Consider the following 15125-nt stretch of genomic DNA (forward strand, 5'->3'; position numbering starts at 1 on the left):
CCATAAAAAATATCACTTGCAACAATCATACATGCTTTTTCAAAAATACAAACTTTTTCAAAATACAAAATACAAACTTTCAAGATTCAAGGATGTTCAAAGTTGCTTACATTCATCTCTTTGAACTAGAATCACCTTCAAGTGTGGAGTAATCAAAGATGACACCTTTTTAGCATTTAAAGGTTTAGTCTTTTGAGATTCAAGACTCCATTTTTCAATATACAAGTTCAAGTTTTCAAATTTCAAGATCCCACCATGTTTAGGGTTGTTCATAACTACCTCTCTAAACTAGGATCATTTAAAGTTCAAATTTCAATCATTTCAAGTTCAAACATTTCAATATTCAAGCTTTCAATTTCAAGTTTAATATGCAAAATCTAGAATATTTGGGTTGAGCAACCTCTCCCAAGTTGAGATTTTTGGCTTTGAATTCATGTCGGGGGCACTTATATTTAAGGAGCCGCTTGGCGTTCGAATCTCATGTGCCCAAGTACAAATTTCAATTATGCACCTTTCGATATCGCAATTTCAATTTCGCACCTTTCAATATCGCACTTTCAATATCGCACTTTCAATTTCGCACTTTCAATACCGCAATTTCAATACCGCAATTTCAATTTCGCACTTTCAATTCCGCACCTTTACTTGCCTAGTTCATTTCTAGGTAATGTGGACCTACTCCCTAGTCCTTTTCTAGGGGGTCTTGTATTTACTAATTTCGCACTTTATTTAGTATTGTGATGTTGCTTTATGTGCTTTATCGCTTTCATCACCAACATGCTAAATACCACAAAATACAAAGGTTACATCACGCTTAACGAAGATATTTTTGGACAAACTGGCCTTAGGTTCCTTAAATCAATCTTTAAAGCAAAGTGACCACCGTACAATTAGAAATTCTATTTTGCTCTAAATTTTAAACCCACATAGTCTAATCTTAGGGTTTATTTTCGAAATAATGTTGTGCCAACGTACTTGAATATTTCTAAAGCTCGCCGAATAAGCATTTTCGTTCCCGAGCCCGGATCTCACCCATCCGTTTCAAGGATTCAAGGCCTTATCCAAAAATAGAGTCATTTTGCGGTCTTCCCAAACGGGACCTAAAATAAAGTTTGGTGGCGACTCCTTCGAGGTGCAAAAAACAATTCAACGGTTCTCTAAACGAACCGCCACGTGCCAAACTCCCCTTGTAGGAAACGGGAAAAAAAACCCCCCTACAATTCTGGCGACTCTACTGGGGACTTTTCTAATTTCAATTTCGAAAATGAGAGCAGATTTCGAGCAACCAGCCACTGATCTGCCGAAGTACTGGATGCCAGCATTGGCGCCAGGCGCATCCCCAGCGCCCAATGCCACTGCCTGCATCCAGGACAGTGGCTCACAGTGGCTTGTCGCCCACTTTTGCTCAACTTTTCGTGTTGGGAGTTAGTCTGTTTTTGCATCTGGAAGGACGCTCCCAAACCTCGTGAACGAGTGCCGAAAAACGAGCTTTACAAAATACAAATTCAAGTACGATTTCAATTTCAATTTCTAGGCATTTCATGCATCTTTCGAAAACCATATTGCGCAAAATGAATTTCTACCTTTGCCCAAACGGATGTGCTCTACATTCGGGCTAGCCCCGGGGGTAACGAAATGGTGACTCTCCATACGGTTCCCGACCAAAGTGTGTGACCATTTCCGCGCCTACCGAAACTTGGCATTTGCTTGACATTCCCGATGTCAAGTATGGAGGCCGTCTGCCGACACACACTTCCCTTAGGCGGATGTGAAAGCTTGTCGCCGGATCCGTCTCTTAGCCAAGTACCTTTTGACACCCAAAGCCGACCACTTGCATCATACAAAAACTTAGACCGACCTTAGGTTGAGAACTTTGCATGTCGCATTCATATTCATGATTAGTGTGACAACGTGCTACTTGTGCATTGTGTGGGCGTCTTTGAACGCGTGAATGGCTAACCTCGAGTTCTAGCTTGCCAAAACCAATTAGCCTCCAACTAGGAAACCAAACCCCTAGGAGCATCATTCAACCTCATGCATCTAAATCGCCGATTTTTAGGGTCTTTAGGAGTGCCACTCCGTTTGATTCAAAACCCTCAAACACGCCTCACGCACAAATCAATCCAACGGCGTCATAATGCCGGATTTTCAAGTCCAAATTCCAAGCTACAAATTCAAAATTAATCTAACGGCATCATAATGCCGAATTTTCAAGTCCAAATTCCAAGCTACAAATTCAAAATCAACCCAACGGCGTCATAATGCCGAATTTTCCATTTCGAATTCCAAATTTCAAGTTCAAAATTCAATCCAACGGCGTCATAATGCCGGGTCTTCAATTCCAAATTTCAAGCCACAAATTCAATCCAACAACGTCATAATGCCGGATTTTCCATTTCGAATTCCAAATTTCAAGTTCAAAATTCAATCCAACGGCGTCATAATGCCGGGTCTTCAATTCCAAATTTCAAGCTTCCCATTTAAAACCCAATTTCCTAGTCCAAAACCTCAATTGTCAAGTCCAAATCCAACGTCGTCATAATGCTGGATTTTCTAGTTCAAGTTTCGAGTTTCAAAGTTTCAATTCAAAACCCAAATCCAACGGCTTCATAATGCCGGATTCTCTAGCCAAATTTCAAGATCAAATCCAACGGCGTCATGCCGGATTCCCTATTTCAAACATTCAAGTCTTCAAACCTCAAACTCAAGTTGCTAACTCCAATCTCAAAACCTCAAGTTCAAATATCCAAACTCATTGCCGGCACAATGCCGACTTTTCAACTCAAACCTCAAGTTCTACGTTCAACCTTTCGAACCTCAAGTCCTATACTTCAAAATTCCAAGTCCACGACGACATAATGCCGGACTTTCAAGTTCCCAAATTCAATGTTTCAAATCCAACGGCGGTACAATGCCGGATTTTCCAAACACAAAGCCTCATATTCTTTAAACGAAAGTGCATCTCCTCCCATTTCAAAATTCAAACTTCAAGTCAAATTCAAACTTCAAGCTCATCTTCAAGTTACAAAAAAGCCTTGCCTTCCCAATACAAAAGTCAAAATACTTCCAACGGGTTGAAAATCCCCAGAAATAATACAAGTTCAAGATTCCATCTACGGGTTGAAAATCCCCTGAAATAATACAAATTCCAATGGGTTGAAATTCCCTTCAAATACTCCAATTCCAATGGGTTGAGATTCCCCTAAAATATTGACTGGTTGAAAATCCCCTAAAATAATACAAGTCCAATTGTTCAATTGGGTTGAAATTCCCTTCAAATATTCCAAGTCCAATGGGTTGAAACTTCCCTAAAATATTGACGGGTTGAAATTCCCTTTAAATAATACAAAGTCAATCCCTTTCAATTGGGTTGAAATTCCCTTCAAATATTCCAAGTCCAATGGGTTGAAACTCCCCTAAAATATTGACGGGTTGAAATTCCCTTTTAAATAATACAAAACCAGTTCTCTTTCAATTGGGTTGAAATTCCCTTTAAATGATACAAAATCAACCCTCTGTCAATCGCGTTGAAATTCCCTTTAAATGATACAAAATCAACCCTCTGTCAATCGCGTTGAAATCCCCTTCAAATAAGTCCAATTTCCAATAGGTCGAAATATTCCTCTTCGATTTCCCAAATTCTAGTACAAAGAGTCAACTTTCACAAAAGAATGAAGGCTCCTGTCAAACATTTCCAACGGGTTGCAAATCCCGAATACAAGTACAAAATCCAAAATCCCGAATCTTCGGAGTGGCACTTAGAGTCAAGTCTAGGTCTCATTCATTGCATGCATATCATATCATGTGTTGGGAAGTTCAAGTTCTAAAGTTCAAAATCATGTCCAAACTAGGTGCTCAGATTCCTCTTCTCAAGATCCTACTCAAGATGACTTCACTAGCAGCAGCTGTAGCAGAGCTCTATTAACGTGTTGAGGAAGCTGAGGCTCGCATAAGGGCTCTCGAAGACAATCAAGAAACTCTTTTCCATGCTGTGGGCCCATTCGAGGTAGAGAAAATATTTCATAATCAAGGGTCTATACCACACTTTGTGCAGCCAAGTGAAAACTCGGAATCTGGGTTACCTCAAGGAGACATTTGCGGGATCTGGGCCAGCGATGATGAAGACTCATATCAGGACCCTCCTGTTGAAAACATCTCTGACGATGAATGCCGAGAAATTGTAAGCGCCGACTGGTATTTGGACCCTAAGGAAGAAAACAGTGTTCAAGTCATGACTAGGTCTGGTCGAATTCAAGAGCCAGCCAACAGAACGACACCGGCAACAGATGTTCCTCTACCCACCGAGGAGAACCCTCTAATCAAGCAATTGAAGCGCACTAAGGCATAGGTTAATATTTAGCAACTCATGGCTTCCTCTGTGGAGCACCGCACTGCTCTTATCAACGCTCTGGTCAAATTGAATGTCACCCCAGAAGTCACTCCTGACGAATTAATCGGATTGCTTACAAATCTGGAAGAAGGAATCACCTTTACTAATGAAGACCTCCCACTTGAGGGGGCGGGCCATCACAAGGCTCTCTATCTGAATGTTGAATACAAAGACAAGATCATCCCCATGACTCTGGTGGACAATGGATCGGCCATCAATGTGTGTCCTCTCCGCACTGCCGAAAATCTGGGTTTCACCCCTAGTGACTTTTCTAATTCCCCCCAAGGTGTTCGTGCCTATGACAACACTCGTCGGGAAGCAATGGGAACTCTCACTCTACTACTCCGCAAAGGGCCAATCGAGCGGAAAGTGAGCTTTCAAGTGCTCAACATCAAAGCAAGTTTCAATCTCCTACTGGGAAGACCTTGGATTCATGACCTCAATGCAGTGCCATCTTCACTTCACCTGAAAGTCCGAATGGAGGTCCAAGGAAATGTCATTACCCTGCACGCATCTGATCCAAGGACCAAGATAGCCGACAAGGCTCTGGTATTAATCGAACATGATGACAAGGAAGAAGACCTCTGGGGATTCAGTGCTGAAGTTGGAGCCACCGAATCCCGAATGAATCCCATGGCAAAACGCATGATGATCAAGCGTGGGCGTTACCTGGGCACTACTCTGCCACCATCCACCGAATCTCCCTTCAAAGCCCAAGGACAGACCAACTGTTGCGGTCTGGGATACAAGCCGACTAAGTTCGATGACAAGCAGCAAAAGGCTAAGCTAAAGGCCCGTCGAGCTGGCAAAGATCAATTCAAAATACCTCCTCATCAACTCACACTCAATGGACAATTCTTGAAAGAAGGAGAGGATAGATTATACTTTGACTTCCCAGAACCATTCTATGACTCTTCAAAGGGGGTTCTCTACCCCAGATTCGAGATCTTTCAAGACTGTCACTTTCTAGAGGATGCTCCTCCAATACAAGACAAGGCCTCCCCTGAATGCCTTGATTCATCAGCTTTCGGTCTATTGTTTGGCCAGGAGATGACCCCAACCATTTCCGAAGACACCATGGTTCAAATGATCACTCAAATCGAAGACTTCGATCCCTCTAAGCTGATTACTCCAAGTGAGAAGATGGTCAATGGCTGGATAAAGTCTCTCAAGATAACAACTCCAAATGGCAAAATATTCAAGATTACTGTGGGCGAAGGATCTATGATGAGCGAGTCCGAGTCGGAGGATGAGTCTGGATCTGAGTCTAGCAATGAGTCTAAGTGTCTAGAACTAGAGTCTTGCATCAATCAAGTGCCTCTAAAGGCCGAGCTACAAGTCAAAATAGTCGATGTAATGGTTGCTGATTTCAATAACACTTCAATTTCTACTTACTCTTCTAGTCCTAATTCAAAATCAAATCCTAATCCACACAACTTTGCTTCACAAGAAACTGACTTTTAATTTCTAAAAGCTATCGAAAATCATGAAAACAGGACGCACATAATTGAGGAAACAGAAAAAATCAACCTTTCTAACAACAGTGATTCAAAACTAGTTCAGATTGGTTTAACTCTTTCTCCAGCAGAGCGGGACGATCTTATCAAGCTACTTTCAGAGTATGTAGACGACTTCGCATGGTCCTATCATGATATGCCAGGGGTTGATCCAAGCATCGGTCAGCATACAATTCCCCTTATTCCAGGGTCAAAGCCCATCAAGTAGAAGCTCCGTCGCATGAAACCGGATGTTTCCCTCAAAATTCAAGAAGAGGTCTCCAAGGAGTTAGAGGCCGGGTTTATTCGAGAAGCAAAATATCCAGAATGGATCGCAAATGTCGTCCCAGTTCCAAAGAAAGACGGAAAAGTACGAATGTGTGTGGACTACAGGGATCTTAACAGGGCCAGCCCTAAAGACGATTTTCCATTGCCTCACATCGACATCTTGGTCGACAACACCGCAAATCATGCCTTACTCTCTTTTATGGACGGGTACGCAGGCTACAATCAGATTCCCATGGCAGAGGAAGACATGGAGAAAACAACCTTCATCACTCAGTGGGGTACATATTGCTATACAGTTATGCCATTCGGACTAAAGAACGCAGGAGCAACTTATCAAAGAACAGCAACAGCTATCATGAGCGATATGATTCACAGGGAAATTGAGGTATATGTCGACGACATGATTGTCAAATCCAAAGAACAGCACGAGCATACCTCAGTACTTCGAAAGTTTTTCAACAGGCTCAGACAATACAATATGAGGCTCAATCCTCAAAAGTACGCATTCGGGGTAACGTCAGGCAAGTTGCTCAGATATGTTATCAGCTCTCGAGGCATAGAGGCTGGCCCTTCAAAAATCAAGGCAATTCTCGAGATGCAACCACCAGCGAATGAAAAGGAAATTCGGGGTTTTCTCGGCAGACTACAATATATCAGCAGGTTCATTTCAAGACTCACAATGATCTGTGAACCGGTATTTTGAAAGCTCCGAAAAAGCGAGCCCAAAGTGTGGGATGACGATTGTCAGCATGCATTCGAAACAACCAAAAGCTACCTTTCCAACCCACCAGTACTAAAACCAGCAATGCCAGGGATTCCCCTCGGGCTCTACCTCACAACAACAGATTCAACAGTGGGGGCTATGCTTGCTCAAGAAATTGAAGGCAAGGAGAACGCCGTATACTACATAAGCAAAAAACTGATCGAGTACGAGACCAAATACACTCAGCTCGAGAAACTCGGCATCACCTTGGTTTGGGACACAAAGAAACTACGGCACTACATGCTCTCCCATACAATACATGTGATCAGCAAAGCGGATCCTCTCAAGTATCTATTCGGAAAACCAGCACTCAACGGGCGGTTGTCCAGATGGTTGGTCATGCTAGCAGAATTCGACCTCAAATACATTCCATAGAAGTCTATCAAGGGTTCAGCAGTCTTTAATTTCCTAGCTGACTGTCCTGTCGAGGCAGAAGAAGAAGATTACGACTTACCCGACGAGCAAATCTTAATGACCAGTGATGACAGTTGGTCAATGCATTTTGATGGTGCCTCCAATCAGAACGGATGTGGTGTTGGAGTAATTCTTGTAGCCCCAGACGGCACACACATTCCTATATCAGCAAAATTGCAATTCAACGTCACAAACAATGCGGAAGAATATGAAGCATGCATCATGGGCCTGGAAGCCGCCTTAGCCCTAGGTGTCCAGAAACTTCGAGTGTACGGGGATTCCTCCCTAATCATCAATCAAGTTTCCGGCAAATGGAAAGTAAGGAGCGAGAGCCTGGCTCCATACCAGTCTGACCTTGAGCAGTTGTCCGAACAAATAGAAGAGCTCCGCTATACATACCTCCCAAGAGAGGAGAATTAATTCGCCGATGCACTGGCAAAACTGGCCTGAATGATCAACATTCCAAGCGGCATGGCTGAAATGCCACTTACAATTGAAACACGTCAAGAAGCAGCATATGCCCATGCTATTATCAACGTCGAGCAAGACGAAGATGAACCTTGGTTTACAGACATCCAAAGGTATCTACAAAGTTCGGAGTATCCCCCACACTTTTCAAGCAAGAATCGAAGGGCTCTACGAGTACAATCAGCCAATTTTGTCATAGAAGGCGGCGTTCTATACAAAAGGTCCCTTAACGGTCCTAACCTCCGATGTGTTGACAAGCACGAAGCTCAAAGAGTCATGGACAACATACATGCAGGAGTCTGTGGCACCCACATGAATGGGAAAATGCTAGCTCTCAAGATCGTCAGGGCACGATACTACTGGACTACCCTCGAACGGGATTGCTACTTCTTTGTCAAGAAATGCCCCACATGCCAAAAGTGTGCGAATCTGAAGCACATTCCTCCATCACTACTATACTCTCAATCATCACCGTGGCCATTTTCAGCCTGGGGTATCGACGTCATCGGCAAAGTCACTCCAACAGGCACCGGGGGTCATGAGTTCATACTGGTCGCCATCGACTATTTCACCAAATGGGTCGAGGCCAGATCATTCAAAGTATTGGGTTCCAAGCAAGTGGCCCAGTTCATACAAGAAAACATCATATGCAGATATGGCGTTCCTCACGAGTTCATCAGTGACCAGGGAACCCATTTTTAGGGAGAGTGTGAAGATCTATTCACCGAGTACAAGATTCAACATCATCGCTCTTCACCTTATCGCCCACAAACCAATGGGGCAGTCAAAGCAGCCAACAAGAATGTCAAGACCATCATCATGAAAATGACTACCAATTACAAGGACTGGCCCCAGAAGCTGCATCTCGCATTGTGGGGATATCGAACTTCAATTCGCACATCAACAGGTGCAACTCCGTTCTCATTGGTCTATGGAATGGAGGCAGTACAACCTATCGAACTGGAGATACCTTCTCTAAGGATAGTCCTAGAAAGCTAAATCCCAAAAGCTGCATGGGTACAAGCAAGGTATGACGAGCTAGTCATGCTCGATGAGCGACGGCTTCAAGCGGCTCACCATGTACAAGTCTATCAGCGCCGAGTGGCCAGACATTTCAATAAAAAGGTCAGAACCTGAAACATCAAGGAAGGTGAGCTTGTCCTGTAAGCCCTTCGCAAAAGCATCATGGACCCAAGGGGAAAATTCAAACCCAACTGGGCAGGCCCATACATCGTCAAGAAGATCCTCTACGGGGGAGAAGTTGAACTAACAGACATCGACGGAACAGAATTCAGATCTCTGACCAACCTCGATCAACTCAAGAAGTTCTATGTCTAAGTTCCATGTTCAAGCTCAAGAATTCAAATTTAAGTCTTGTAAGGGAGGCAGAACTACGTCCGGCCTGATTCCCTAACGGGACACGTAGGCAACCTCATTCCGAGGCCCGACCACTTTTAAAAAAAAAAATTCAAAGTTTCCTCAATTAAGGGCATCCTAAAAATCAAATCAATTTCAAAACTCAATTGTTGTTGTCTTTCTTTCCAAATGTGCCAATTCAAAGCAAAGCATGTTCCAGCGGAATTTAACACAACAACTCTTTATTTGGCCCTAAGGCCTTCAAAGCTAATTCAAATACAAAGTCAGGATCAAGTGAAGCAAAGTTCAAAATCCTTTTCACTTCCTAAACACATCTTATAAACACATCTTCCAAACACATTACAAACACATTCCAAACACAATTCATTCCAAACACATTTAGCCTACAAAGATCTAGGGTCTGGCGACTATGCTCTCGAGTCTTGGCACCTTGAGTACTATCCCCTGGCTCCTCCAGCAATCAATCATCAATCTTCCCCTTGCCCAAGCGGCGGGAGAAGGAACTTGCAAGCCTTCCAAGACGGGAGGACGACGAACCTCCTTTGGATTCCGAACGGTCAAGCACCGGATGGGCCACACTCCCATCACCTTCCTCATAGTCAGTTGATGCAAGACGTCTAGCTCTAGAACCTCGGACTCTAGCTGGTCCTGAGAAAGAAGCGTCCCTCTGGCTTAGGCCACTCATCCATACAATGTACCCCGCAGACAGAGTAACTGGCTCTGGTGGGAACTGGATATTCAAAAATGGTTTGGCGATCCAATACCGCCTCCAAACTCCTAGTCGATTTGCATTCAGCGCAACAGGTTTTGGGTTCTCTTCCTTGCAGTCCGGGATCTCATGTTTCAAGCCATACTGTCTCATCACTCGAGCAGGCGAGTAGAAGACCAGCATTGTGAGGCTTCGCACCCTCAAAGCAGTAGAACCAGGAGCATGTTTCATAGCAGCAATTCCCCACCAAGGAACTACTTACCTTATACAAGATTCAATCCCAGAGAGTGCGCATCTCCACTCGTCCAATGAAAGCCGGCCATACGCCATGGGCCGCACGGTGAATCCTTTTCTATTGTAGCTCTCCATGTTCTCCGGTGGTGCCACCAACATGAGCCTCTCCATATGCCAAACCTTGGGGAGTATACAAGAAGCACATTTCAAAATTCAACATTCAAAATTCAAATACAAGTACAAGTTCAACAATACAAAGAAGGCTCCAGATCCTTACTTGGAGTAATACCGGACTTCCCGACGGCAATGAAGAGGGGTCCGACTTCAGCATGTCAAGGCCCATCAATGTTTCGCCAACCACGAGCGGCATTGGGTCCCGACCATTAGCAAACTTCTCTACAATCTCAATTAGGGAGGCATCGCCATTGCCAAACCCCTGCTTCGAAAAGAGGAAGCGAGCAAATATACAAAAACTCAAGGCTCTCAAGCGAAAAACTCTGGGGACATCAAGCCCAACAAAGTAGGTGACAAAGAGGGACAAATCCACCCCTATGCCATATACAACAGCACTCAAAAGCGGGGGCTTCAGGCCCAAATACCTTTCGAAGCTCAAGAAAAAGTGTTCTTCAACACTAGGCATGCATGGCTCCAGCATCATGGGCCACCCCAATATGGCACTAAATTCCTCAGGGAGGGGACATACCTCATTATTTCCAAAGCGGAAGACATGATCATTCGGGTCCCAAGCCTCCAGAGCAGCAAGAATGAAGTGCAAGTCCAATTTTACAAACCGGAAAGAGACGAGCACCCCAGGATGCATGCCATCAAGCTCCCTTTTCTCCAACTTGCCTAGCGAACCAAGCCACGAGTTCAAGGCACTTTCAAATGACACAACCATATTTTCTCTTCGTGAGGAAGTAGTATGCAATGATAGTAGGGAATGATTTATACAAGAAATGATCCGAAATGCTCCCTATTTATACAAGAATTGGCTTGCACGACAGCTCACAGGCGCCAGGCGCCAAGCCCGCGCCAGACGCCGGGAGCCTGCACCAAAGGACGAGGCCACCGTCCTCTCTTATGACTCCGAGTACACACTCTTTAGTGTTTCGGACAGCAGAGTACAACCTCCATTATTCAAGATTCCAAAGCCGCAAGCCGCGCAATTTCAAGCAGTCCGGATCTACGCTTCGGGCAGATTTCGGATCAATTTTTCTTTCAAAATTCAAGCATTCTAGTCCTCGATCGGCGTCCTAAGTCGAGTCAGCATGTGTATAAGCAAGAGTTGAATATACTTTGACTTGCGCTTTTCCTAACCAAAAAACCTCAGTCAAAGTGGGGGATTATAGTGGGTATATACACCCGAAAAAATGGGCAATCTGTTTTCAAACCTTTTCGCAAAATTGTCATGCATGCATATAGCTACAAAATTTCAAGGCACACACCACGCATACAATTTCAACCATTCAAACATACAAAGCCAATCTTCAAATTTTACAAATCAATTCAAGTTCAAAGCCATACAAACCATACAAAAATCCAAGTTTCAATCCATACAAATACAATACAATTCAGCCTATACAAAATCAACCCAGGCAAGCTGGAACTCGCTACCATGCAGGGTCAGTTTGAGTCATCATCAGCAGTGACGTCAACCACAGGCGCCTTGTCCCTGTTTCGCCTCCTAAGGTGCTCCAGCTCCCGATCCAGCTCCGTCCCAGGGGTACTAGGATCCTCCTTCGAGATACGAAGTGTGCCAGTGGAGGGATGAACTCCCTGCTGAGGAGAGGAATATTGATAAGGCGACGGCATCGGCATATACGGGTACGACCCAAACATCTGTGCCTGGCGCATCCTCTCCATCTCCGTATAGCAAGCCCATGAACCTACACCCCAAGGTTGAGGACCACTTCCTCCGAAGTAGTAACCGGAAGAAGGAACAAAGGGCCGTGAACCGCTAGCACCTCCAAATGAATGCCTGGTGGGATCAACATGTACAAAAGGGGAAGCTCCCCGCTCAGCATCAGAATGCCTCTGATGAGCACCAGCACCGGACCCCTGTCCCAGCTCCAAGCTTGGTCCCTCCTGTCCCAAGGACGTCTCCGCCTAAGGCTCCCTGTCAACAGAGTCTCTACGGTCTCGACAGCGCTCCTATACAAAATAAAATTTGAAGAATCAATTTCCCAGTTGGAATTTCCAGTATACAAGTTTCAAGATCAAGTGAGGTACCTCTCTATTCCGGCCAGAAAGCTTCCGGGTCAGCTTGGCGCACTGCCTCTTCCAAGAATCAAGCAAGAGCATGCAGCGACGCACTCTCACCCGAGGCGCCTGCATACAAAATTCAAGATCAATTTCCAAATACAAGTTACAAACAGTTTCAAAAATGCAACAGTACTTACAGGGGCGTAATGCTCGGGTACAACATCATATGATTTCCGGTGCGGAGGAGAAGCCCAAGGAATGGTCTCCACCACCTCTTCCCCGTCCGAGTTCGCATAGCGGAGGATCCTATCAGCATGAGGAATATCCTCAGGATCAACCTCCTCCTCATACATACAATCATACAATCATGCAATCAATACAAGAATACAAGAATACAAGCTACAAGGTTCAAAGCTCACCGGCTGTACGAAGCGTACCGGTGGAGCCAACCTCCTCGGGAAGTCATCATAGCTCCCGTTCCTGTGTACAAAATCTCTCCAAGAGCGGCAAACAGCATCGCCCCTAGCCTCCACATAGAGCCGGGCCAACTCTTCATCCAACGCCAGCATGGACCCTGGTGGGTCCTTGGGGATAAGTCTCTCCCCCGAATCGTGCTGAGGGGACACCCGCTCCCCCAGGTACCACATATGGTGGTACACCCCTCGAAGCGAAACCCGCCGCCTAGACAGGAAATGGGCACGAGCAGCTGAGGCAAGTACAACCGCGTTGGCAAAAGGACGCCATACCACCTACAAAACAGAAACCTCAGGCAGTAGTACAAATACAAATACAAGAGAGCAAAACAGTACAAGAATATTACCCTATCAGCAGGTAAAACTCTCCAAGCTCTGCGAGAAGCCGCCAGGGACGCACCAACACGCACCGCTCCTATCCAAGAGGCAGCATACGGGTAAGCCGCATCTCTAGTACGCTCCGGCGCCAAAGTCGGAAAGTGCTCATAGATCCAAATTTTTCAAGGAACACACAAAACATCAGTCAAGTTCAAGATACAAGCATACAAATACAAAGTACAAAGTACAAGGAGTCTCGAATACCTCCAGCACGCTCCACAGAGCAGCCATGCTCGGGTCACTCCCCAGTGCAGTCCGGGAGGCCCGCCCCATTTCATACAAGAGGTGGTTGTATGCCAAACCACCCCAGTTATAACTCGAGACAGCTCTCAAGTCCCTCAGAGCGGACAAGAAGCTAATATGCACCCGACTGTTCCTACTCGGGGAAATCACTCTGCTAACCAAGACAAGGAGGAAGAGCCTAACCCTCTGCTCCGAGGACACACCCTCACCACAGATAGCATCCACAAGCACCGTCATAGAAGCGTGGGAGTCGTCCTCTGACAAATCAACAACAGGGCCGAGCAAATCCCTGGCAATGGCCGAGCGCCACGTCAGCTCAGAATCAAAGGTCACATTCCTCTCAGAAAAAGGAAGACCTGTAATCATAGCAAACTCAAGAGGGGTAACAGTGATCTCTCCCCATGCCATGTGGAAAGTGTTGGTGGTATCCCACCATCGCTCTAACAAAGCCCACAAACGGTTTTTAATCTTCGTTCTCCTCGGGGAACCTCCCATGGTGCGCCAGAAATCGGCCAGGCCCATCTGCGACCAAATCTCCACAGCCTCTGCATCAGCACCGAGAACTTTAAAGGCCCTCTGAACCTCCACCAAGGACCAGTAAGTACGGAACGGCTTTCCATTGGCCTACAGGTGAACGAGTTAGCTCAAGACCTATACAAGTACGAAATACAAAATTCTAAACACATTACAAGACTCACCATGCCAGCGCGAACAAGTGCCAATCCGGACGAAACACCAGGCCGGAAGGGGTCCAACCAGCACCAGGGAAAGCCGGCGCATCTCGGGGAACCATACCCCCACCTGGCGCATTTAATGCAGCCGCTTCGTCATCCGAAGCGTCTTCCTCAGCAGCTCGAACCACAGATGATTCAGAGAGCTTTCTCCGAGTGTGACGAGGCATACTAAATCAAGCAACATGCAAAGTGTCAAAATTCCAAACTAGGGGCTATCCTATACTGGCCCACACAAGGTCAAACGAGGCAAAACAAAATCCCTAGTGGACCTCTAATTCAAGATACAAGTTCTACACCAACGCATAGGCTATCCACGCCGAAGCAGGTATTCAAATTCCTACACCAACGCCCAAGCTACCCACGCCGAAGCAGGTATACAAGTTCTACATCAACGCCTGGCTATCCATGCCGAAGCAGATACGAGTTCAAAAAATTTCAAAAGTACAAGTTCCAATAGTTCAAGTTCAAGTGGCTATCAAACAGTTTTCTACAAGATTCAAGAAGCTTAAGCATACAAGCATCATTTCAAAGTACGAGAAATCCTAGAGTTATTTCATAAGCAAAAACATGAAAAACTTACATGGACAAGGGAAGAACAAGACCAAGGGAAGAGCTTAATCGACCTTTGAGAGAAAGAGCAAAAGAATTTCAAGTGAATGTGCCTCAAAATGGCACGGCAAGGGGCACTTATATAGTGCAGCCCCGCGCTAGGCACCGCCCCACCGCCCTGCGCTGACCTGCTGCATGCGCAAATCTGCAGCGCGCGCGGTCTCCCGTGCTGATTGCACGTCCTTTGCTGCTACGGTCTTCCGCACCAAGCATCAAGCGTCGTATCGAACCATCCATCGAAAATACGGGTATACACCTGTATCTCCAAGTACAAATAGATGAATATTTCAAGAATACAAAGTCAAAAAATACAACGACTCAGGCGCCCAACTCCTAACGGACCCAAG

Source organism: Spinacia oleracea, chromosome 5 (assembly GCF_020520425.1).
Source record: "Spinacia oleracea cultivar Varoflay chromosome 5, BTI_SOV_V1, whole genome shotgun sequence".
NCBI classification, from domain to species: Eukaryota; Viridiplantae; Streptophyta; class Magnoliopsida; order Caryophyllales; family Amaranthaceae; genus Spinacia; species Spinacia oleracea.